The sequence below is a fragment of the Cinclus cinclus genome, chromosome 17 (assembly GCF_963662255.1).
Source record: "Cinclus cinclus chromosome 17, bCinCin1.1, whole genome shotgun sequence".
NCBI lineage: Eukaryota > Metazoa > Chordata > Aves > Passeriformes > Cinclidae > Cinclus > Cinclus cinclus.
In genome coordinates, this window is record NC_085062.1 from 6048325 (window position 1) to 6075307 (window position 26983).

Genomic DNA, 26983 nt, shown 5'->3' on the forward strand with positions numbered 1-26983 from the left:
TTGAGGCTGAATGTCAGTAAGGTTTTGATTTCAGGATATTTTGACTGATAATTGAAACTTCCAGAGATAGCAATTATTTCACTATATTATTTTTGGCTGCCTTTTTTTTTCCCCTCCTGTCCTGAGAAATCTATTTTATTAAATACTGAAATTCTGACTCAAAACTCCTTTTGGCACCCCACCAAGCACTTCCAGACCTTCAATGCTACCTGAATGCATCACACTGCTCACTGCTGGAACTCCTGGAGGCCCTGAGAGAGCTGGGAGTGAAGCACAGGGAAAGAGGATGCCTTGAGGGGCTCCTGGAGTGCTCCTCCAGTGGGCAGGAGATGGGAGCTGGGGTGGGCTCAGAGCAGTCACAGAATTTACAGTAACATTTGGCTAAGCCTAATGAGCTGACTGCACCTTGGAATGGAAATTTTAGCACAGCACAAGAGACACAGTTAAGGTCTCAAATGCAAGTTTGCTAATTGAACCTCAGACCCTGCAGTATCAGGTCAGCACTCAGCCAAAGACCACCCCTCTGCATGCTCAACTGGGATGCTGCCCTGTGAGCACGTGACTCCTGCATCACATTCTCTGCAAGGTGATCCACGGGTACTAAAATAATTTTTCTGCAGCTAAATGCTGACAGAGACCGGCTCTATTTTCAACCAGTGAGACAAATTTCATTGAGTATATAGAAAAATGTGTCCAAAGCAAAATTAATATGAAATTCAAATACTTACAGAATGTGAGGCTTACATAAATATTGCAAATCAACTAGTATTACAATTTGCATTCCATAGTTATTTAATTAAAATATGATACATTGCTATCAGTATAGGCAAAGCAAAGTGTACATTGTGCATGAAACTCAAATCTTTTCAGCTGTTTAAGCACTTCTGTATTGCAAACAATTTGCATAATGCATGAACTGGAGATATTGATGTGGCGAGCAGGTCCCTGGCAGGACTCAGCTGTGAATGTGAATTTTGGAACCACAAGCCATGAGCAGAGCAGGTTCCCCGCCCCCCCCCAAACTATCCCTGCTCCTCATGTGTGATGCCATCAGGCCTGGAACAGATCTGCAGAGCTATGGGTGAGCCTGACAGTGCTGGAGAAAGGTTATAGGCAGGTTTGAGGAGCACCAGCACTTCACCAGTTCCTCACCTACACCCCTGGGAAGGAATGGGTGCTATGGAGCTCCCAGAGTGAGAATGACTGCTCCCACTCAAACTCATGATTATGCAGGCAGACATCTTCATAACTTACTAAAACAGAGTTTTTATGAGCCCAAGGCTCTAAACACACCAGCTGTACAAATGGGAGTGAACAGAGAGTGAATGTAACACAGGATGATTCCAAGGATCTCCCACATGGTACTGCTGTCCTGTGACTACCCAAGGGATTGGGCTGCACCTCTGGCCATCACACAGAGCTTGAGCCAGCCCACAAAGGCCACACCACAGGAGAAGAGGCCAAGGAGGATCCTGGCAGTGCATGGAAGCTATAATGAAACACCTGAACACACTTTATAAACTGTTTATATAGGGAGTGTAATCAAAAGCACTAACAGATGATTAATGGCTGCACTAATCAAATTTAGTTGAAGCTCCCAGACAGGTCACAAGGTAGAAGATTCAGAGGTTGCTCATCAATATTCCTCCTACCTGCAACAACCTGCTCCTGATACACACACACTGCCTCCTCTGTAAACATCAATAATATTTGTTGATTAGTTATTACTCCTTCTACAGTGGAACCTTTAGGAATGAGCCCGGACATTTGGTGAGTGAAAGATTGTCCTGACCACTGGGATGGAACTGTGCTCTGGAAATGCTGAACTGCTTTTTTTTTGTCACATGCTGTGTGCATGAAAAACATGCTCCACAGCAAACTGAACTGTAGCTCCAAGTACTAATTCAAACACTTAAACATCACTTCTGTATAATATTTAACTCATTGCTGCTGGTAAGAGAAGGTGTTGATGTATCTGCATGAAATGAGGTCATTGCACAATGTGACACAATTTGTCACCACCCCTCCCGTTCTCGTGCTCAGGATTTTTTGCTTCTCCTGTATCCAGGCTGAGAAGGGATGGCAAGAGCAGAGCAGCAGTGCTGTGCAGTCCATCAACAGTCTGGACTCTCTTTGGGCACACAGAAATTCCAGCTGATATCAAGTCACTAAGCAATGACAACCACAAAAATGTCCTTGTTAGCAGTGTCCTGGAAAATGAATATTCTTGTTGCTTAGAAAACATTTGGTTAAAAATGGGTCCTTGTCTAAGCAAAGTGCCTCAGCATAGTAAATTTGTTTGCACTGTGGGAGGACAGCTCATCCTTCAGCACAAAAAAAAAGTGTAGGGCTGAGAAAGGAGGCAATAAAAGTGGAAAATTAACAGCAGTAACAATAAATAAGACAAGGAAGGTTGAAAAAGATCTCATGGGAGAACCAGGTCCAGGAAGTTTTGGGAAGGAGGACTGACTGTGCTCTTGTAAGAAAAACTGGATCCCTCCTGAACACTAAATCAAACAGCACCAGAAGAGACAAAACATAAGGTGTCCTGCTTTCTGGGTTTAAGTTAGAAAGCTGACTTTGGGTCTCATCTGCAGATTTTGTCTAATTATTGTCTTTTTATGCTTTAAATAAAACCAAGAGACACTGAGAATTTCTGGAAGGTACATGAAAAGGTTCTTAGAGTTACACTTGCAAATTTAGTTCAGAACTATTTCAGGAGAATGTGTGTGTTTTGAAGTTATCCAGAGAACTAAAACTAGATATCTGGGAAGAAATTAAATACTTGTGAAGTTCTAGCAATAGGGGACCCAGGCATTTCCCTTCACCTTGTACCCAAAGTCACAACTCACCAAAAAGCAAGTCACATAGGCAGGTTTCCAAAATTTCCTCATTTCGGACAACACAAGCCAGCCACCACTCAGAGGGGGAAAAGACCTTTTGGATTATTTTCAAGATTTAGTATCGGGAGGGGAATCCCAATCTGTCCCTGTGAACTGGAAAACGCCCTTGCAGTCCATAGCACTGATCAGAGAAAGAATTACAGAAACAGCCCCCGATGTGGTTTGGAAACAAATGACACAGACAGCTGGTGGGGAAGGGACACTTCCCTGTCCCTTCGGCCAGCCTGCAGCACGGTGCCTGATAAAGCTGGAATATCTGTCTGGATCTGCCTGCTTTGAGCGGCTTTATCAGGCCAGGCATTTCCCAGCGCTGTGCAGCTGCCCCAGCAGGAAGGGAGCAGCTCCCCTCCCGGCCCGGTGCATGCCTGCACTAACCACATTAACCACAAAGCATGTTTTTATCTTGTTAAGCCGCTAAGCTCTGAAGTGTTCCGTTTAGTATGGTAATAACAAGGCTGAGCGATAAAGCTTTTAGTGGGTAGAGAAATGGCAGCCAAGATCTCCCGTGAAGGGGACATGCAGTTTGTTTTCTTTACACGGATTCTTCTGGACATGCCAGCACAGAAATAAATCAAATTCCATAGGCTAGATAACACCCTGGCTGTGAGACAAACCAACTAAAGCTGGGAACTTGGCAATAAAGAGATGCTCTTAAGTAACTTAGGCCAAGACACCGACCTGTCAAACCTGATAAGGAATATAATCTAGATATGAACGAACCAATAAAATAAACCACACTATTTAGGTACTCAGCTGTTTTTTCAATAAAGCCAATATAATGTCAGCATCTGCAGAAAGAGGTTATTTTTTTCCTGTTTTGGTTCTGCATGAGTAGTTCCCTAATGAAAACAGGAGCAGTAAACACCCACCCAATGTTCCAACCCCACCTACAGGAGTCATTCTGTCCACCCAAAACGCTCTCATTCAAATTAGGAGTCTGGCTAAGACCCTCTCAGTAGTGATTTAAACCTGGAATGAAGGTTCAGAGCTTGAATTACCACAATGGTGTCTCTGCCCTTGGGCAATCCAGGTCACTCCTTTGACCCTCCTGCCTCCCAAAGTGTCCCCTCCACTTTTCTTTTATCTCCAGTGGTGCTGGAGCAGGTCCTTCTTCAGGGTTCAGATCTTTCCTACTGCTCTCATCAATGTAAACTGCTTTTCATGTTTCGAGCTCGGGCCGAACTGATTGGAAAGTCCCATTATAGATCAAAGGGGATGTTCATTTGCAACCCAATTTAAAGTAATGGAAAGTTATTCAAGCATCTATAGATGAAAGAGTCCAGCCTTTAATCACTTCGATTGCTATCTCACCCCTCCACTTTCAACTAGGCTACTTCAACCCATGGCAACCACTCCCAGACAAGTGCAGATCAGTGGTTCATTTCTCTCCACTGCACAGTTGTGCTCCTTTTGTTTATGGCCATGTCCTGCACTCTCAAAGCAGTTTCTAACAAAATGTAAAAATGACAATTTTCAGTTGGTTTTGGTTGGTTGGTTTTTTTTTTGTTTGTTTGTTTGTTTTTTTTTTGGTTCGGATCACTTGCAACAGAAACGAAGCTGAACAAGTTAAAAAACCCTCACAGAAAACGTAGAATTCTAAGGGTGGAGCAAGGTTTGGGGATATCAGCACTGCCTGCCATGCTGGACCAAGAATTTGGCTGCTTTACAAATCAACAGGATGAAAACACTCAGACGGGTCAAGTGCCTTCCTCTTGTTGGTCAAGTGCCACAGGATCTTTGGCTGAAAGCAAAGGGTGGGATGCAAAGAACAAAAATAGCAGAGAATAAACTAGGATTTAACTCTTATTTTTAAGCAGAATGGGGGACTACGACTGCCTTCAGAAACCCGTTCCTACTGCTACCCTTGGACTGCCCGGGAGAGCAGCAGCTGGTGTAGAACTCGCTAAGCAGGAATTGTCACAGCGTGCCCAGCAGCTCAGGCTGGATCCCAGCTCGCAGCCCCGCTGCACTGCCAGGGCTCTCAGGGGTTCCTCTGCTGCCAGGAGCTCCGGCTGGCACCGTGGGGACCCTCCCTGCAGACAGCTGGGGATAAACCCTGCGCAGCCCCTCGGACACCAGGAGAGGCTTTCATGTCTGAGAAAACACACTGAGCACTCGGAGCGACCGTCCGAGGGGAGCCCTCATCCAGGCACAGGCATCCCAGCACACAGGTACCACAGGTACCCATCCCAGCACACAGGTACCACAGGTACCCATCCCAGCACACAGATATCCATCCCAGCACACAGATACCCATCCCAGCACACAGATATCCATCCCAGCACACAGGTACCACAGGTACCCATCCCAGCACACAGGTACCCATCCCAGCACACAGATACCCATCCCAGCACACAGGTACCACAGGTACCCATCCCAGCACACAGGTACCACAGGTACCCATCCCAGCACACAGATATCCATCCCAGCACACAGATATCCATCGCAGCACACGGGTACCCATCCCAGCACACGGGTATCCATCCCAGCACACAGGTACCACAGGTACCCATCCCAGCACACAGATACCCATCCCAGCACACGGGTACCCATCCCAGCACACGGGTACCCATCCCAGCACACGGGTATCCATCCCAGCACACAGGTACCACAGGTACCCATCCCAGCACACAGATACCCATCCCAGCACACGGGTACCCATCCCAGCACACAGATATCCATCCCAGCACACAGATATCCATCCCAGCACACAGATACCCATCCCAGCACACAGATATCCATCCCAGCACACAGGTATCCATCCCAGCACACGGGTACCCATCCCAGCACACAGATATCCATCCCAGCACACGGGTATCCATCCCAGCACACAGATATCCATCCCAGCACACAGGTACCCATCCCAGCACACAGGTACCCATCCCAGCACACGGGTACCCATCCCAGCACACAGGTACCCATCCCAGCACACAGGTATCCATCCCAGCACACAGGTACCCATCCCAGCACACAGATACCCATCCCAGCACACGGGTACCCATCCCAGCACACGGGTATCCATCCCAGCACACGGGTACCCATCCCAGCACACGGGTATCCATCCCAGCACACGGGTACCCATCCCAACACACAGACATCCATCCCAACACACAGACATCCATCCCAACACACAGGTATCCATCCCAACAGACAGATATCCAACCCAGCACACAGGTATCCATCCCAACACACAGACATCCATCCCAACACACAGACATCCATCCCAACACACAGACATCCATCCCAACACACAGACATCCATCCCAACACACAGACATCCATCCCAACAGACAGGTATCCATCCCAACAGACAGATATCCATCCCAGCACACAGGTATCCCAACACACAGACATCCATCCCAGCACGCAGACATGCATCCCAACAGACAGGTATCCATCCCAACAGACAGGTATCCATCCCAACACACAGACATCCATCCCAGCACGCAGACATCCATCCCAACGCAGACATCCATCCCAACGCAGACATCCCAGCATAGCGATACCAGAGCAGCTGTCCCAATGTGGAGATATCCCCACACACAGACATCCCAATGGAGATAGACATCCCAACACAGACATCCCAGTGCAGGTATCCCAACAGTGGAGAGCAGGCAGGCTCCATCCTGCTGCATGCCAGCTGGCTGAGGAAACGAATCCCCTCCACCTTTAACAAGCATAAAGAATCAGACTGATTGCCAGTCTCCCCACTTCCTTTTTTCCCCTGAAAAACTGAAACTAGAAAAATAAGGAAAACCACTGACCAAACCACTGCAGCAATCCCCTGCTGCAGCAGCTCTAAGCCACTTGTTTTACATGCCAGGAGTTAAGCAGGAACACAGCAGCTCCCTGCAAACCATCACATGGAGACTTCTGCAGGTGCACCAATAAGCAGATTTTTAGGTGTCTCAGCTCCTTCTTCACACTCACTATTGCTCTGTTCAAACACCATTTCAACAGCTGGACCACTTTCCTGCTCACCCCAGATTTCCCAGCATTTCCCAGCACATCCCAGTGTGGATTTCTGGCTCCACACTCATGGACTTTGGTGCAGAGGGAAACACCTGGAGACCAAATTGTGGACCCTAGTCTCTTCCCTGATTCCCTGATCCTGACATTTCTACTATTACTATCAATCAACTTTGCATGCATCTTCAAAATTTCACTCCCCACAAATATGTTTGTTTCTACTCCCTTCCTATTTTTCAGCATCCAGTTATCTCCACATCACATTTTTATTCTTACTGACCTTTTCCCTTTCCCCCTTTCTTCTTGACGTTGTTCTGAGGGTATGCTGCCCTGCCTGAGGCTGGATTTTAAAGAGCTGTGATCACCCGTGTTACCCACTGACAGTAACCCGTGCTGAAGCTGCAGAGAGTTTATTGGTATCACCTAGAGAGTAGCTGACAGCAGATGACAGACTGCAGAAGACACTGGGCAGGTCTCCAGCACAGTTCCACTCCAGCTGCTGGGGACACCTGCCCACTTAGGTTGGGAGAGCTCAGAGCAAGGGAACACTCATCAGCTGGCAGAAAGCAGCAACAGGCACTCCTGTCTCCCACTCCCTCTTCATTTATGACACCTGGAAGAGTTCTACAAATGAGCAAAGGGGCTGGAGGCAATGGCCACTAACAATGTCTCCATTACCTGATGTGGTTTGGATAAAAATCATCCTGAAATAATAATCACAAAGTGAATAAGCCCCCTGGGTATGTTACAAATTCTTGGACAAACAGAAACTTTGCTAACAGACTCCACAAGAACACTTTGGTGTTGGCAACTTACCAGGCAGGTATTTATTTCCATGGTATTATATCTCCTGTTTAGTATTTTATCTCCTGTTTAATCTCACCGGAGTGTCTACCCCTCCTATGTCTTCTGGGCACTGCTCTCACAGTGGAAACCCTGCCCAAACCAAGCACACAGCTAAACCTCAGGGGGCTGCAGGGCACTGTGGAGTCAAGAATGGAGAGAGCAGGAGAGAGTGAAGGGAAGAGAGGAGCAGAAATTAAGATCTTGGGCCTTAAGATTTGACTAATTGAATGAGACAAGATTATTAAAAAAGTGGGAATGGTAAGCAGGGGAGGCAAGCAATTTTCCCTAACCTGCCCCATCCTGCCATTAACATTTATATTAAAATGATGAATTACTGAAATAGCCATGGTCAAGGCCTCTGTATCCTCCCCCGTAGTAAGTACTGTGATGAAGTGTCATGTGCAAGCAGCTCCTTCATGAGACACCAAAAGGCTCTTAATAATGGATATTATACCTCTGCAATGATCACAGTGGAAAGCACCCAAAATTACCAGCTTTCCTTGCAGAATAATTTGTTATTTTAATGCTGTCAACCTGCAGAAATAGATTTATTGTTATTAATAACAGTGATTTGCCACATTTTGCTAGTTAAATTACAGTGCTGTATAGTTAGTTCCACAATAAAGGACTGGAAGTGTGCCAGGAGATTGCTCATAGCTCAGAGTAACAGCAGTTGGCACTGTTCCCATTAAGGCATTAAAATTTGAGTCAGAAACATAACAGATGCAAAACAAAACATGAGGTCGCTCGCGGGGATTATATAAAAACAATTAAAACAAATTAATTACCAGTTATGTTAGTGTTTCTCGGCGTACACGTAGAATGATTACAAATCCATACAGAGGTCTTTTAAAGACCATAAAAGTCAATAAGGATCCCTGAGGGACTATGAGGGAACTTTTGGTTTCCAGCATAGCAGTGGGTTTACAGAGATGAACGCAGGGAGGCACAGGCTGTGGGACAGGCCCAGGAGCAGCAGCTCCTGGAGGCTCCCTAGGAAAGCCAGCTACAAGGGGTCCTTGTACAAAAAGTCACTGTCCCTTGGTGCTGCAGATGGCAGAGGGCTCCAGGGAGGGGGTGTGAGCTCTTTAGGGCAGCCCTGCCCAAGCACCTCAACCCCAGCTCAGGAAAGCTGAACTGGGGCCAGTGAGATAAACTGGAGCCAAGGGGATGCTCAAGAGCTCTCAGCAGGACTTCTCATAAGTGAGGAGTTTCTTGGAAGAGGCTGCATCAATTTTCTCCCCATCTTCCCTCAAGCAAGCCTGAAGGTTTCTGGTCCTTGCTGAAAATTCACTGAAAAGCCTCTACAGGGAATCCCTGTGAGCAGTCTGACCATAACTAGATTCCTTTGAAGAATCAGGACTTTCTGGGAACAAACATTCAGTGGCTGAAGCTTTCACTTATAGCAAAGTTTCCAGAACTGAAAAAAAAGCTCCTTGTGCAGCATACGAGGTGTTACCTTTCTTTTTAATTGTTGTTTCTGGTTTTATATTACCAGGGCAAAGAAAAACTGCATTGGTATTTTAGCATCTGACTAATGGTGTGAAAACATTATCTTCCTATTGCTCTCCAAGGGGTGATTTAGTTCTTTGGAAAGAAATAGGTGTGGAATAATCACACCAAGACTGCTTATTGTGCATGTATAATATCTAATAATAAAGAAATTGAGTTCAGCCTCACCACAGACCTCTCCTGCTGGCCCTCATGTGTGCACATCCAAACCATCATTTTCCTTATTAGTTCTTGTTAAGCATCATTTAAGGGCTTGATGCAGCACAAGAGAGTACCCAGTCCCTGCCCTGAGGAGCGCAGCTCTCTCTTTTTTCAAGAGATGTAACAGCAGGCATCAAGTGTTCAGGTAAGCACTGATCCTGGGAGGTGGTCCAGACACCACTTAGAAGCACTTGAAGGGGATAATAACCTGATTTCTTTCCTGCAATTCACATATTTGAATCAATCCATAGGAACCTTTTTTTAAACTGTTTTAATTTGCACAAATACTGGCAAGGAAGGAGGAAAAGAGGAAATATACACCTCTGTGGCACAAAGACCTCCAGAAGGAAACAGAAGGGTCAGCAAACATTCTCCAGCACCATTTGGTGGAAATACATCCTGTTCCTCAGGTCACATCCCTGGTGCAAACCAAGCAGCAAGGCAAGACCATATAGAGTTAGGAAAGAGGAAAGATATGTTATCACCTCCTATGGCCCTTGCCCACATTCCCAAGCCAAAAACAGGGTAAGCTGGCTGCCAGGAGCAGCCCAGCCAAGTGCTTTGCTCTAACTTGCTTCTCAAGCAGTAAGGAATTTGCAGACTTTAACTCCACCCTCTTAAAAAGCAGAGTGAAACAGTAAATATTGATGGGTATCACCAGATGTCACTGTTGTACAAAGTCATCCAAGATGCACGTGGTAGACTTGAAAAGACACCTCGAACTTTGCAGTTGCCCACTCTCTGGCCTCTCCTCGCCCCCAGCAGCCCAAGAAAAGGTTCTACAAGGGGAGTAGCAGCAGTTTGCTCCCTGAGTGGGTTTAAAGCCACCTTAAAGCACACCAGGCTGTGGTTTGGGGAAGGATCCACAGTGCACCACAACAGCTTTTGTTTCAGGTTTGGTATGTTTATATTGAGCTTTATTTTTTTAGTTTTGTTCCAATACTATTCTTTCTGATGGAAAGCTAAATTGCAGGGCTGCAGCCACTGCTATCAGCTAGCAAAGAGATAACAATAATTAATACTTGGTAACATTGAGCCTGGAATATCTTTTGCATGATGCTGCCTTATTAGTTTCAGCAGGGATTCTCTGAGATAATCAAACCCAGGATTTTAAAGTTCATTTGCTTCAAGCCTCATTCATACAGATTTTGATATACTTCTAAGATGGCATGGAAATAAGCATTTGCCTTCCAATAATATTGTTCCCTATCTGCAAGATATCTACCAGAAGAGAACAGTAGCTAGATGATCTTAGGTTTAAACAAGATATGCACAGAGCAGCGTCCTTTCAAAAGCAAATCTGCTGAGGAAATAATTTCAGCTCAAAAAATAAACACTACTGGCACTGCATCAGAAGAGCAGCAAAATAACATTGATCTGCTAAAGGAACACACTAAATGTTTTAAACCAAAACAGATTCGTGCAAGGAAGTGCTTCCTTCAAATCTGTGTGTTTTTATTCTGCAAGTCACATTTAGAAACAAAAAGAAGACAAAACAGACAAGCACGAGGCCCTTCAGCCTGAGCATGCTGCTGCTGGTTCGTTGTGTATCATCTGCTATTCCCAAGGTGACAAGTGATAGCTGGATGCTGTTTGTGTAGTAATCCAGAACAAATTAGGTGTAATAGTTTCCTGTGAAGTACATTGTAAAAATAAAGAAAACATGCTGATTGAAAATATACTTCTCCACACTCAGGGGTGATGGTGGCACAGGCTCAGTGGTTCCCTGCCCTCCTTCATGGCCAAGTGGACATGGAGCCAGCAAAAAAGGGACAGAACTGTGCTGGACTGATACCTCTGGTACTCAGCAACTGCAGCATGAGCCATCCCCTCTCCTCGTGGCTGTTTTTACCTTAAGCTATTTTACTCTACTCCTCACTTCAAAAATGCAGAGCAATTTTTTATTACTCATCAGCTTCCAGTTTGGCTCAGCTACACAAACCTCCATCCCTGTATAAAGCTGCCTTAAGCACAAGGAACAAAGGAAAAATAAGGACCAGAAATGCATCAGCTTGAAAGGAGATACTCAGGGGATACTACAGGGATTTGTCTGGAGCCTAATACAATTTAAATTATTTTTATTAATGTGCTGAAAGTAGAGCACAGAGCAAATGGCACATGAATTAAGTTCAAATCATTCCAGAATGGAAAGTGTTGCAAAGAGAAATTGAAGAAAAATAGCAGGCCTAGCGAAGTTCACAAAATATTAGCATGAAGTAGCAAAATGATATTCCAGCCAAAAAAATGCAGAGCTAATGCATACTGTGGAGGCTGGAGGAATAAATCTCACGTGCAGCAGTCTGAGGAAAAGGAAGATGCTGGTGAGGCACAGTAAGGGGAGCACTCTGAGCTGACACCAGCCCATGCTCTCCAAGAGCCAGCACAGCACCACTGCTTAGCTCTCTCCTCCTCCCACCATCCCCAGCTTTTCCATGGGTCATACTGAGGGACATGAAGGCAGTGCAGACTTTTAATGAGACAGCATAAGGCAAAGAGCTTTGGGAGAAAGACTCCTTGTTTTGAGACAGGAACCAAGCACAGGCTGCCCGAGGTCAGGCAGCAGCAGCCCACGTCGGGCTGTAATTGCCTGCTGCAGGATTTCTGACATTTTTGTCTAATACAGCTGGTAGCACAGTGGGAGACAAAATATCATACTCTGATCCAGTCCATGAGTAGACTTAATCTCTCATGCTCTCTCCCCCTGCCATCCTTCAGCAGTGTTTTCTAATAAAACTGAAGAACTTGTGCTTCCATTAATAAGAGCTCAAAAAAAAAAAAATTAAAAAAAAAAGAAAGCTTGTTTTTGAAAGTCTGAAGCCACAGCTTAGTAATGCCAGAGCAGGGTCAGCTACAGGAGTTATTCCAAGGTCAACCAGGCAAACCAGCCCAGATCTACACCCCAGCCTCAGCTGTCTGAGCTGCCTCTGCAACTGCACAGATTGTCTTTTGCTCTCAAAAGAGGCCACTCAGTGCCAGCACGGATGAGCAGCACAAGTTTGAACTGTGACCCAGGAGGCAGAGCAGCAGTGCTGCAGACTCCAGCTGCATGGGAGGGATCCTACTGACAAAGTAAAGGGTGTTACAGAGCTGGAGCTGCTGCTTGTCCTGCCCTGTGGCCTTAACCCTTGAAGAAGATTTGGGAGAGCAATAACAGCGTGTCAGAGCTGGAGGCTGGAGCTGCTCCAGGCTCCTCAGCCCCTGTTCCCTGGCTGGCATTGCACCCTAAACAGCCCCTACAAAGGAAATCCCAGTCTCGTTGTTCCTACAAGGCACTGGGGACAGCTTGGCTCTGGGAGAGTGCAGCCAAGTGCTGGAGCACCGGCACTGGATAAACGCTGTCACCAAGCCAACAGCAGAGTCATCGGGGGCCAAAGAAAAGAGCAAATATTTGTAATCAGAGCTGCTGCAAACTTACTGGTTCCTTGCTAAGCCCTAAGAAAAACAAGGAGATGAAAAGTTGGCTTCTGCTCTTTTAAGTAGGCACTGGAAATGGCTTGGCTGAGAGCAGAGCGATGGTGTTTACACAGCCTCCCCATGGCCTCCCGCCTGCACTCACCCATAAGCTCTTCTGTTGACAAGCAGCAGGGAATGGGATCTCTGTCCATGAAAATGGATGATGTCAGGGTTAATTAATCCGACCTGAGGTGACACGGCCAGAAGCAGCCGCTCCATCGGCCGGTAGGGAGAAGCTATATATAGTTCTGTGACACGATGAGACAGATCAATCACGGGGCAAAGGAAACACAAAGACACTGATTTAACAGCAAATTCTGCTTGGTGATCCCAGGAGGGCTGGCCAGCTGAAGCAGGGTATAAAACCCAACACGACCACAGCGTGATATGCATTTTCAGGATGTGGCATTTACTGGTAGCAGTTTGCACCTCGAATGAAGGGACTGTTAGAGGATTTGTGCATCTTCAACAGAAAAATTTCCCTCTAAGTCTGGAGGTCACAGCTGTGCAAAACACCCAGAAGCTTTGCTTCCCCAGGGTATGTGAACACTGTGCTCAGTACAAGCTGCAGACTGTCTCCCCCTGATTTCTCTTGCAGATCTCTCTGAGCCCAGAACACAAAGCAGAATTCAGTCAAATACCCAAGCAAAGCCACACACAGCCATGAATCTCATGTGCTTCTTGACAGGAAGTCATAAATCCATCCAGGGCTGCCCCCAACGGTTTCCCAAACCTTAAGGTGACTTTTCAGCTATTTATTTATGAGATTCTAAACACAGGACACAGCTGAGCTAAGGTGATTCTCTCAGGGTGCTGAGCTTGTTCCTGAGCCCTTTTCAGAGCTGATGGAGAAAAACAAAAATCCTCCTCACTCTCTCTTCCTTCTCACCAGCTACCTGAACATAAATCCAGCTCACTGACCAGCACCTCCAGGAGGCAATTTTAGGAACCTTCCGGTGCTGATGGACAGAAACCTTGTTTTGGTTGCAGGTTGTTGCTGCTCCCTGGCAAAAAAATTGCCAGCTCTGAGCAGCATTTTGTGGGTGGGTGGATTAAATGCAGGCAAACCTCACCAAGGAAACAATTGTCCTTGTTGCTGGTTCCTGCTCCAATCAAGGAATCGATCCCAATACCCCAAACTGCAGTTGAGATCGACAGCAAGTGAGGTTTTGTTTGCTCTGCCTACAGGCACTGGTGGAGAGGCTGGGCTGCAGGTGGGCTGCTGCTGTTCCACAGCCTACTCTGGGCAGAGTGGATAATGATAAACGCTCCCTCTCGGCCTTCAAACACATTAATCCATAAATATTGATAGCCCTGAAGTGCTCCGTTTATCCAAAAAACAGGTGAAATCTTGGCAGGAGCTGAGTACCTTCCTGGAAATGGCTCAGGTTTATGTGCTTCCCCAGCCTGGGGAGAAGAAACGTGTGGTGCAGTACAGCACTGAGTACCCAGAGATTGCCACCTGCTCCAGCAAAACCAAAGCAAGCAGCCAATTTGTGTTACAGCAGAAGCAGAGCCGTGGGATGAGGGATTTTCTTGCCTTAGATGAGGGACAAGGAAGAAAATTATATAAGGAAAAAAATTAAATTCAGCAACGTGCTGCCTCAGAAGACTCAAGTGACTGAACACGGCAGGTGCAGCAGGGATTTCTCAATGACAAACATGTGCAGGCAGAGTGTGTGTTTATCCTGTATGTACACTGAGAAAAATATAGCCCCCCATCAGTACCACGCCTGAGCACACAGCCTGCGGATCAGGACAGTCTGACAGCTGGGTATTATTTATGGCAGCTTTTCCAACTAGGTAGACATTTACAAATCAAAATAACTGTCATCTACGTTGTCTGAATGCAATTTTTGGTGTGTTCTATCCTTTGCTTTCCCCTAGCTACTGTGTTATTAGCAGCCCTTGGCCTCTCCCTGCCAATCTCTGTTTCCCTGTGGATGTTTTCTCTGCAGCCACAACCCCCCAGACCAAAGCCCCTCGCCCAGCAGATGGCACTCAGAGGCTCCAGAAAACCCACACGCTCCCAGGAATCCCTGCCCTCCGAGAAAATGAGGGGTAATTGAGATTTTGTTTCTGTCTGACACCATCTCGGGGGTGCTAAGCCTGAGAGTTCCCCAGGGCTATCCAAGGAAAACTGAGATTGCAGTTCCCCCTTGTCAGGAGGGCTGCTGCTCTGGGATGGGTGAGTGCAGCCACCCCGACCCCTCCAGCCTGAGCTGTGGGATGGTGTCTGACTGCAAGGAAGGGTGAATTTTATGCTTTCCCTCAAAAGCTCCAAGGCAACCAAGAGGAGAGGTGTTACAGCCACTGCCTTTAGAGGAGGGATGCAGGAACAGTCCAGCTTGTGACCACCTAGGACCACTTCTTCCCTCTAAGATGCTTTCCCTGCAAGACTAGGCATGGGGCAGATTGTGCTGCACACTTGGGAAATGCCTGCAGGGAATGTGGCCCAGGAGCAGGATCCGGCCAGAAGCTGCTCCTCTGGAGGACAAACAACTTCCACCAGCACATGGCTGATGCCAAGTTCACCTGTGCTCTCCCCTGGGTTTTCTGGGCAGCCACACAGCAGCAAGACCCGGCGATAATGAAGCAAACTCCACTTGCAGTTCTGCTTTTCCCCACAGAACTTTCATTATGGGAATAAAACCAAACAAATAAACCCTCCTCATCTCTACTCTCTAAAATAATAACCCCCAAAAAGAGTGCGCGGAAAATTTATTTTTGCCCCTTCGCTGCCACGGGAATATGAATTTATTTCCTAAAAACTGCACCTCTCACCTCACGGCCCAAGACCTGCCCATCAGGGATGGTGTGGGGTATGGAGAGCTGGGAAGCTGGCAGGGGGCTGGATTAATGAGGGCACGGGGAGGCTGCCGCCCTCCCCATTAGCTCTCCATCATGTGCAATAAGAGCAGCCGTCCTACCGTGCAGCCCTTCCCATTCCCATGGAAACCACCGGTGCATCCCGCCAGGAGTATAAATAAACCTCTTCCATGAACTTCATCCCGTGTGCTGCTTCACAGCTGTGATGTCTGACACCCGCATTAGGGACACAGGTGCCTCTGTCTTTGTGGTGCATGGACACTGCTGCTCCCCCTTGTACCTAAAAACAGGTCAGTGCTGGGCACACAGGAAACCAAGGAAATGAGGGACCATATCAGGAAATATAGCACATGGTCAAACACCACACCTCACAACCACAGTGAACAAAAATAGCCCTGCCACCAACTGTAATTGTTATTTAAGTGTCTAAGAACAGCACTGAAGCAACGCTCAGAATGCACATAATCTAATTATAATGAGCCTTGCAAAAACTAGCCGTGCATCTTCCATTCCTGCAGTGCTCCCCATGCTCTGGAAGGGAAGCACAGTCCCACCTCCAGGGTTATGACTCCTGTTAGATATTTGTGATTGGGAATATCTGTTCCAAACCCACTCACAACACAAGCCAAGGAGCTTGGGCAGGAAGGCCAGCACTCAGCCAACAGGTTTCACTTTAATTGTCATAACTTGCAGATGATTTTTTTAAAATCAGGTCCCATGGGGTATGCACAACACCCTTAACTCTAGTTGGAGTGCTTCATGTTTTATCTGCACACATTATACCTTTCCCACTCCTATTCCCCTTTCCTGCCTTTCCATAACCATTTTGTCAGGGAAGGGGGTCTGTCCCAACAATTTCCATGTTTGCCTTACACAAAGGATTAGACACTGCACAGTATAAGATCACCTGCTGCTGCACCTCAGGATAAAGTCTGTAAGTGTTATCAGCTGCCACGCAGGACTCCACATCCCACAGTCTAGCTCTTACACACGTGTAAGAATTAAATATCAGAAGCAACAGCAGCAAAGGAAATGTCAAACCTTTCCAGGTTTGGGGGTTTTTTAGCCAGGTCCCTCAAGACTGCTGCCACCTGCACTTTATCAGTTATTATCTTTAATAATTATCAGATTAAACTCCATGAAGAGAAACGTCTCCAATTAATTACAGCCAGAAATAGTAATGACAAGATCATTCCCAGACCTAGAGCAGGCTCCTCAATGATTTTGTGAACCTGTGAACCTGAGGCTCTGACAGCAAGGGAAAAAGCCCTGCCTGACTTTGTTGGAGTAATTTTATTAACTCTGGCTGGTTCTGTTAGTTGACAAAGTGACAGGATCCTGGGGAAAATTTCTCTGTGTGTTTAGTACATCTTTGGCAGGTGTCAAGGTATATTCTCTGGCTTGTCACTCACTGTGCTGCCCTTTAGATAGTTATTATTTCATGTAATTATGATTATTACATGTGGAGATGCCACCCTTATGAATAGCCTCTGGTTGCTGTCACTCACCGCAATGTGATGTGGGAGGATAAGTTGTCAGGAAGGAACTGCAGGGTATGGAATTGCCCAATTTCTCTATTTTAAAAGAAATAATCTGTGTTTTTGCTGGTCATCCCTTTTCACTTAGCAAGCGGCATGCTCAGGACTGGGCAGCACAACAGAAAATCACCTGCTGTAAAGCCCATGCCAGAGTCACAGAGTAAGGGCACCCACAGAATAATTGTGAAATGAAACTTCCAGGAGGAGGAAGGGTGGCAGCCCTCGAGCTGCACACCAGGGCTGTACTGTGAGTGCTCTGAGGCATTTCTGCTCCAGAGATGCTTTTTCTTTTGCTGCTCAGTTCAAATTAACTCCTGCAGGTGCCCATGCCTACCCTCTGGGTGAGATGCATCCATCTCACCTTCCCACACTTCCCTGGCAGCTGAGCTGCCTGTTGGGGGTGACCCATGCTCCATTTCCTGCAGAGCAAGGGAATTACACAGGATTTCACACCACCTCCTCAAAACTCAAGCATTCCAATAAAAATCCTCAGTTTTGCAAAGCTGGGTTTCTGCAGCAGACATGCCAATAATTCCTGCTCTGGGACTATCTCCCACAAACCAAAACAAACCAAAATAAACTATGATTCTTTCCCAAAATCTGCTACAGACTTTAATTGACCTTGGGCAAGTAATTTTGTATTCCAGGGGCCCTGCTGGAAAATGGAAGTCAGGGTATTTTCTGAAAACTCTTTGGCCAAGCATTCATTCTTACAGTAACCTCTACAAATAACAGCACAAGGAGGCTGCAATCTTGACTAAAGCCTTTTGGAGTAACTGCAGTGTTAAAAAAATGCACTTTCTCAGTCGATTTCAGATACCCAACACTTGTACAGCACACAGCTTCCACAGGGAGTTATTCACAATTACAAATAGATCAATATTCATAAATCGTCTCCCTACAACAGCTGAACAAATCATTTGTAACGATTCATTTCCTTGATGAATTTCACCTCTTTTCCAGTTTGCAAATTATGTGTGAACAGAGCTGGATTTTCCAAATTGATTTTTTTTTCCCCCGAACCTTTTCCATCCTATGTAATTTCTGAGAACAATTTTAAGTCTTTAAAGAACTCCAGGCCCTGCATCCTTGCCTGGCTAGAGCTCCCCACCAGACCTGAGCTATCATTAGCAGCAGCCCCCTCACTACAACCCCGATCCCCCTGCTCAGTTTAATGGTGCTCATGAGCTGCTTGGCTGCCTGTGCTCCTTGCCAGGATGAGTGCAGCACTCACCATCAAGTTTCTACTCCAAATACTTCAAATATCTCAGTTTGCAGTCCTCTTGGAGATTAATTGAACAAATATTTCCCTTCCACATGAACACGCTCCTGCCAGTAAACGTGCTCACTAAAATATTCACAGCAAGCTAACACAAAAAGGACAAAGGAAAGGTAATATTGAAGCCAGGCCTGCTGAAGCATTTGCTCAACCTAATACCTGCACCCTGCTCAGCTCTTTTCACAGATCTGGAGCCATGGACAATATACCAAAGCATCCCAGCTCCAGATACTCACCTTGATGCCCTGATCTGTGCTGTGCCTCACTGCCTCCCGCTCATTGTGCAGAGCCATCACCAGCCCTGGCACATTTGGAAAGGACATCTCTCAGCCTACAGTTAAACATCCGCAACCCAGCCAGGTTGGTTCTAAGCCCTGGCCACCCCAGTTATGCTGCAGGAGGTCCCCAGCTCCCTCCAGCTCAGGGCCTGCTCTCCAGCCAGCTCTGCACTCTCCTCCCACAGCTGCCAGGGATTCTGGTTCTGCTGCACCAGCACCGAGACCTCCTCTGCTCCGTGGGGGAAAGGCAGATTGATAATTAAATCCACTATTGAGATATTCACATTCTGTTCCCTTGCCATTTAAGCAGACATAAAACATTTTATTATTCTGCTGATTTAGGAACCTGAATTTAAATATTAGAGTATTAAAGTGATACTTAATTAGTTGACTGAATGTTCTCCCTTTTATCAGTGTTGACAGATCTTAATTATAGCATGGGCTGTGAAAGCTGATAGAACAGCTGATGGCAGCAGCACCGCCAGGAATACTAAAGTGTGTCAGAATTACTTGTCTGTTTTCCCTCTTCCCTCTTGCTCTGTTCTTCAGGCATGCTCTGAAGTCCTTGGCAAATAAAGCCAGCACTGCAGCCAAGCCTGAGCAGTTTGGCATTTACTCTCAAGGACGTGAGAAACTGCTTGCCCTTGAGAGAGCCAGGATAATCTACAAGCCCAAACTTTTTTGGAGGAAAAAAATCAAGAAAAACCCCATACAGTGGGAAATTATCTCCTAGTTAATAGTTTTCCCATCCACTAATCAAGCAGGCACAGAGATTATTATGGAGCAAGAGTGCTGACGTTAGTTATTCACTTAGGCCAGACTTTAAACTGCAATTCAGACATCCAGGAATGAAACCTGACCTTAAGGTTTTCAGTTGCCATCATTCTGACAAGTCCCTGCTGCAGTGACAGCAGGGGTGGCTCTGAGAACCAGCCATGCCAGGCAGATTGAGGCACACCCCTGGTTCCTATCACGTCAGCCAGTGCCAGCACAAAGAGGACACTGCCCTGTTTCAGTCTCCTTATTTACAGCAAGGACTGTGCTTGTTCCTCTGCCACAGCACAGGGATGAGGGCTCTGGCAGGAGGCTTCTGCTGTGGTGAATTACATCCTGCAGCAGCACATCCTTCACCTTCCTGGGATAATAACAAATGTCCACCTTCAGGGAAGGTGGCTGGCAGCAAGTATCTCTTGAAGAATATATATTTTACCTGCTCCCTGCAGAGGCCAAGCCACTCACTCTGGAGCAGCAGCATTTAACACAGCTCAGCAGCAGAGGCAATGACAAAACATAGCACGTGCAAGAGGAACGAGGAAATGACAGCTTGGGTTTGGGCTGGGAGCCCATGAAGTTGTTCTGGTCACCTGTTTTATATTCCTGACTTGCTAGCCTACTTGCCCAAAATCTACCATCCAGCTCAGCCTAAGGCAACACCAGTCTATGAGTTTATTATTTCTATTTCTTTTAATGCAAATTAGGAGATCTGAAGCTTTAGTTAGATCCTGGCATCCCACAAGGCTCTACCAGAAGAGATTCACTTTGCCAGGAAAGATGCTCAGCCCCATTTCGTCCCCAAATACTCTAAGTACAGCAAATACTGTCCTCCTTGACTGCTCAAGGCAGGGATGGGGAAAGATCACTCTGCTCCAGTCTCATTAATGCAAGTTCACTTCATAGAAACCAGCAGAATACAACCTGCTTAGATTACATTGCTTGCAGAAAAAAAATTGCTATGGAAAATGTCAAGAAAATGGGGTAGGAGTAATGTGTCGGAGCCAGTTGTCTAATCAGCTAAAGTTACAATCCTAAACCAGTCCCTAGACACCAGAAATAAAGCTCAGTTCTCTAAAGTGCTGAGTGCTGACTGCATTTCAGCTCTGCATCCCCGCCCAGAATACTTCAAGATTATTAAATCACCCAGATACAATTTTATTCTGGGAAAAAGTGTGGTAAAAATAGTGAATAAAATCAGTAATTTTCATCAGTTTGTGTATCCTGCCTTTAGCTCCTTCCTTTTAAGGCTGCAGAGAAAGAGAAGTTTAAATCCCAGTGGTACGCTGATGCTTTATAAGTTATTCCAGCGTGAATGATCTCAACCTCAGGAACGATGTGTGCAAGCACTGCCAGAGCAGAGAAGACAGGCATGGAAGAACAGCCCCTTTGTTGTCACGATTCAGGCATGTGATGGGTTGTGACACCTTTTCTGTGAGTGCCATCCATCACTCACAGATGTTAGCACAGAGCCACGTTACCTCCTCACCAAGGAGCTTTTGATTTCCACTGCCAGTCACAGAGAGAAACAAGTGCTTTTCCCTGCCTTTTTGCAAAGAGATAAGAAATAACTTTGCACATCACAGTGGGCAGGCAGAGGATCTCTGCAGTGGCTAAAGGCACCTCTCTGCTGCCCTGTGCCGTGGCACTGATGCTGTGAGTGCAGCCTCGTCCCCTGTGAGGACACCAGGACTTTGTCCCAACTCTGGTGATGGCTAGCACTCTCCAGGAGCTCAGTGAGAAATGCTGCCAGCAAAGCCAGTGCTCAGACCTGACTCACATCAGGCTTTTTTAGTTTATAAATTAATCTAGCTGGGGAAAGAAGTACCCAGGCTTCATCCCCTGCCACTGGCTCTGCTGCAGCAGCAGGGCTGGATCAGTAGGGCCTGCCTGGCTCCTGGCCTTGCCTTTATAAACACACTTAATGATCAGCAATGATGTCTTGGCAGCCTCAGCCTCTCTCACTAATGCCCATGTGCTAGGAGGGCATTTTGCCTGCTCTCAGACAAGCCAATCCCGTTTAACAGGGCAGAGATTTAAGAGAGCAGCCTGCACGGCGCAGCCGAGTGCCAGGCAATCCTCTCGCTGCAGCAGCCAGGCTCCCTGCTGCCACAAAGCTTCTCCACCTAATGAACCTGCCTCCCAGGGAGGGAAAGGCATGGAGGGGACAGGCAGCTTTCTGGAGTCCTGCTGGTGCTGGCTCACAGCAGCCCTTTCTGACAGGCAAGGAGACATTTGCTCCTCTCTGCTCCCCCACGCAGCGACCGACAGGGACAGGCAATGAGGTCATTTATCTAGTTGAGGTTTGCAGGACTAAATGCCAAGGTAGCATCCTGCCCTGGTGATAAATCCACCCACACATGGATTAGCACAGTATGCAGGCTGCAGGCAACAGGCAGGAACCAAGGGAAGGGGTCTGCCTGCCCTCCAGCCCCCCCTCCATTCACCAAGGACACCCTGATACTCAGGTGTTATTCTCCATCAGCTCCTGGGTGAAGCCCAGTTTTACCAGACCCATAAAGGGGCAGCAGAACAGAGTAACCCCTGGGCTGGGGTTCTCGGCACTGAGCTGTCACCAGTTTGCACTGCTGGCAGGGGTCTCTGACTGGCCAGGCCCCCAGTTTCACTCACAGGAGGACAGCCTCTGCCCACCTGCCTGGAGGATGCTCAGCGAGTGCAGCTGCAACTCAAGGGCTTCCCCTGAGCAATCCAGCCTTGAGTGCTTCAAAGGATAATGCCATTTTTCTCCAAGGTATCCCATTACAGAGCCATTCAAGGCAAATCTGTCATGTTGCAGAAAAGCACATTTCAGAGATCCACACACCTGGGCAATGCCCATGCAGGGAGAGGGAGAAGAAGCAGCCTCCAAATTGGACCTTGTTTGCCAAATCATCTCTCATCACTGACCTCAGCAAGCTCTTCTCCCACCACTACTGTTTTTTTGCCACTACAATTACACTGAATAAGTTGTAGCATCTTTCTGGTGTGCATTGCCTTCCTCTGGCCACCATCCAGTGTTTGCCCCACGAGTTCCCTGTCTCTCTCCAAGAAGCTGTCACAAATGGAGCCACAATAAATGTAATACACAGACCACAGCTTTCCAGAGAGCTGGCAGGCTCAGCCAGCAATGATAAAAGATCAATGAGAATTTCAATTGTTGTTTTAAATGCCTGTTGTGCTGCAAGCTCCCTACCTTTGATCACCAACCACACACAGTGGGTTGGTTTTTTTTCTTTATTTAATTTGTATGCACAGGATGGATGAGAGGTTTAGGATTCCACAGTGATGAGGGCACTAGAAACAAAAAATACTGTCCATGAAATCCTTCCCTTAATGATAGACAGGCTAAACTGGAAATACAGAACAAGGAACAGGCATGGACTAAGTAGGTCCCTCTGTGAACCTTAGAAAGAGAACCCCTACTGAACAAAAGAAAAACAAATGCCTTTTCCTCCAGGTTTCTTTACATTTTGGACCATTATTTTCCTTCAATATCCATCAACAGAAAGGAGTTAAACTGAATTTTCTCAGTCCACAGCCTGCAAGTGTACTGTGCTAGTGCAAGGACCAGATCCCTCCAGTGCAGCACACCAGGCGTGGGCAGATGCCAGCTGGTGTAGGGCTACCTTGGCATGTGCCAGCTGAGGCTGTGACCCCTCCTCTCCAGCTGCAGCTGGCATTTCCCAGCCTCCTGCTGGCCTCGCTCTCGGTGGGCAGCAGAAGCTTCTGCAGCACTGTTGTGATGGGAGCTCGCTATCAGAGGATGAAAAACAGTTTGCAGCCAACTGTAATATCATTTCAGCAAACAGCACGATAAATCAATGGCTGTAAATTAAGCATTTTGTTTACTCTCCACACAGCAAGGCTCTTCCCTGGATGCAATGCCAGCATCCCAGTGAGCACTGCCCAGAGTAGCTGCCTGGCACACTGAGATTGTGAGGGAGCTGTGCCACCCTGCAAGGCACTGTGACCTGGGGACATCCACGCACAGGACTGCTCCCGTCCTGTTCTGCTCCTGCTCCACGCAATTCGCCCTTTGCTGATGGCACGTGCACGTTTCAGTGGTAAGTCTGCCCCTTCTCTGCCTCTCTCCAGTTGCCTTTGGGAGGGCACAGGAAAGCACATGAGATCCCCGTGAATGCAGCAGTGGGGCAACTGGAAAGGTAAAAGGGGACCAGCTTTTGCCATTGATTCCCAGGCTCACTTGCTGTCTTTGCTGAGGCTGTGACAGACAAGAAACTCTCTCATCACCACCCCAAACCTGTTAGAAGGAAAGGGGATGCTCCAAGCATGAAAAACAGGAGAAACAGAGGCTGCATCTCCCGCTGCCTCCACACTCAGCTGCCAGTGGCACAGTTGTTGGCATGAGGCATTCCCTCCCCAGGGAGGGATTCACATGTGCAACATCCAGCCCCAGCACCCCTAATACTGGTTCCAGTGAGCCTGACTCTCCAGCTGGCATTGGCACAGGCCCTCTGTCTGCAGAGCAGGATCACATCCTGCCTGTTCCCCATCCAAACCCCTTCAGCCCTGTTCAGCCCACAGTGAATTGATGCTTCCCCTCACTCCCACCCCCACAACGTGTGAGACACGGGATCTTTATGGGCACTTTTTATGATTTCCTGGTAACGTGTATATATCTCCCTTCTGGCACTTTAGAGCAGAGGTGAGACTTGAGCTCCTATAAACCACCAACACCAGGAAGTCAAACAAGTCCCTCTCCCCACATAAAAAGTGCAGAATAAGCAGAGCAGTAATTCGCCTATGCTTTCAGGGATTCCCCCCCACACACACCTTTACTTTCATCTGAGCTGCCACTCTCACTCTCCTTCACAATGCCTTGTGCTCCCCCTTGTCCTGTCTGTGCTATCCATGGCATTTGCAGGCAGGCACTGGATTAAAGGAAACGCACACCAGGAGCTTTGCTGCTATTGTCCATCTCACAGTCTGTCTTTTCACAGTTGAACCATTCTAATCCCTGCTTTGTGGTCAGATGTGCCTTCAGCCACATAGGAAAAATGTTGGAAAGATCGTACGCAACTGTTTCAAGCCAGAGCTTAGAAGTACTCTGGTATCAGGAAACTCAGAGGGCCACACTGATGAGACACTGATGGACACAAACAGAGGTAACCCCAAAGAGGTTCACACAGGGACAGCCTGGGAGAGGAAGCAGAAACAGAAAAATGAGGAGGGGAAAAAATTCACGCGGCAAATCACAACACCTAACTAGAGATACAACACCTAATACAACCTCGAGAGCTTGGTCAAAAATCAGCACATCACCATACCCTGCTCTCATTAGGGGTGGAAATCCTGTAAGAGGAATTGTTTCTCCTGTCTCTGACCAATAGCTGGTCATGTCCTCCAAGAAATGAGCAAAAAGCTGTTTGCTGGTAACTTGGCCATGCAGCTCCTTCTCACACTCAGGACACAGCTGCATTTTAACAGCAAAGCAATCCCTGCACTTATTTGCAGTTAGCACGGTGGCTGCAGCCCCTCTGGGACTGGGGATGTTACGTATGTGAATGACAGCAGTATTTCAGAGGATGACAGTGATAGCCAATATAGACTGTTGAATTCCCTGTGAGGAAGTATTATGAAGCCCATAAAAGCTGCAAAGGACTTTGCAATTGCCATCAATTTAATGGGGAAGATGCTGCAGTGATGGGCAATGGGCAAAAACCTGAAAAGAGATTTTCCAGCTGAGACAGGAGGGAAATGGAGCACCTTAGGTAAAGACCACAGGAAGAAGGGACCTGACATAGCCACAGGCTATAACATGATAAGATATCCAAGAGAATTCATCCTATAACTTACAGTGAGGGTTTTTTTCATTGTGACTTTTTTTTTGTGTGTTTACTGTTGAAAATTGACTACTGCATAATTATTTGCAAACACAACTTTTCCACATTTTCAGCCAGCTCCAGGGAAGTGAGAAAGCTATATTTACTCTGGTTCAAGTGCTTTGACTCTCAGCAGATCAAGTGCAGCATAAACCCCCAAGCCTCCAAAAGAGAGCTTGTGGACCACTCTGAACTCCTCCACCTCTCTGCAACATTAGCCCTGGATTGCCCCTCACATCCCAGCCCTGGATACACCACTCCATGCGAGCTGGGAAAACAGCTGGGAACATCCAAGCCTTTGCTCATCTCTCAGATAATGCTTTCATTTCAGTGAGGTGGGTACAGGTACCCTGGGATGAATTCAACTGTAAATATTCAGAGGGATTCATTGTTTGGCTTTCCTCTCCAATCTAAATAGTTGGAGCTGTCAAAATTGATCTGAGTTTTTATGGTACAATACTTTAGAGAGAGAACAAACTGTGGATTAAATTTGCTGTTGTGGCCCAAAATAGCTTTCAAATATCAACACAGGCAAGATACACATAAAAGAGACTATTTCCTTGTGAAGCAAGGCAAGCCCTCACATCTCCATTTAACTGTTTCTCCCTGGAGATGCACAGCAGTATGCTGAGCGTTTGAGCTGCCTCCTTCTTCCCTTCCCCATCACTGGGTTGACTGGGAGCTGTGTTAAAATCTCTTCTGCTCATAAAAAGCTCCTGCTTGGGCTCAGTAATCTATCCAGGGTGGGAGCAGAGCTGCAAATAATGAGTGGCCCTTGATATCATATCATATCATATCATATCATATCATATCATATCATAAATGTAGTGCTTATCAGAGCACGTTATTTTTGTTCAGTGGGTGTAACTGCTCTGACTTCTATTTCTGTATCCAGCACCCTTCCAGTAAAGGATAAGGAGGTGTATGGATAATCCAGCCTTCAGGTTCAGGGACATTCATGGCTTTGCACACTCCTTTCAAGCACATAAGCATCCTTGCAGTGATCCTCTTTCCCCTACCAACAAAAGAATACGACTCATCCTCCCCTTCCATTGCAGACACAAGAGACTAATGGTAGACTGGAGGAAAAAGGGGAAAAAAAACAAAAACAAGGAAACAAGGGGAAAAAATTCTGCTTACAAAAATAAAGAGCAGATAAAATCTTGTCTGGTAACTCCCAGATTCCTGAGGTCTGGAGTGCTGTGTTGCCTCTGTGTGATTTTCTCCTGAGGCTGCCACACCATTTCCTGTAGGTGTTCAAGGACACGTGGATATTGGCCTGTCTTGTTCTGGTGGGATGTGTCCTGAACCTTGGGGTTTAACCCTCAGACACTGCAGATGACCCAACACTGCCCCTCTGAGTCTGCCAGGATGGCATTGATAACTTGGTCTCCACCACCTTTCTTTGGTGCAAGCCTCTGTCCATTGATACCTGCTCCCAACAGATTCCCCTCTGGCTGCAGTTCTGCTAAAGGCTGCAGGATATGTTCTGTCACTTCACGATGAGAGAGGAGCACAATGATGAAAGAAAATACCTGTCCAGAGGGAAAACATTCTCAAT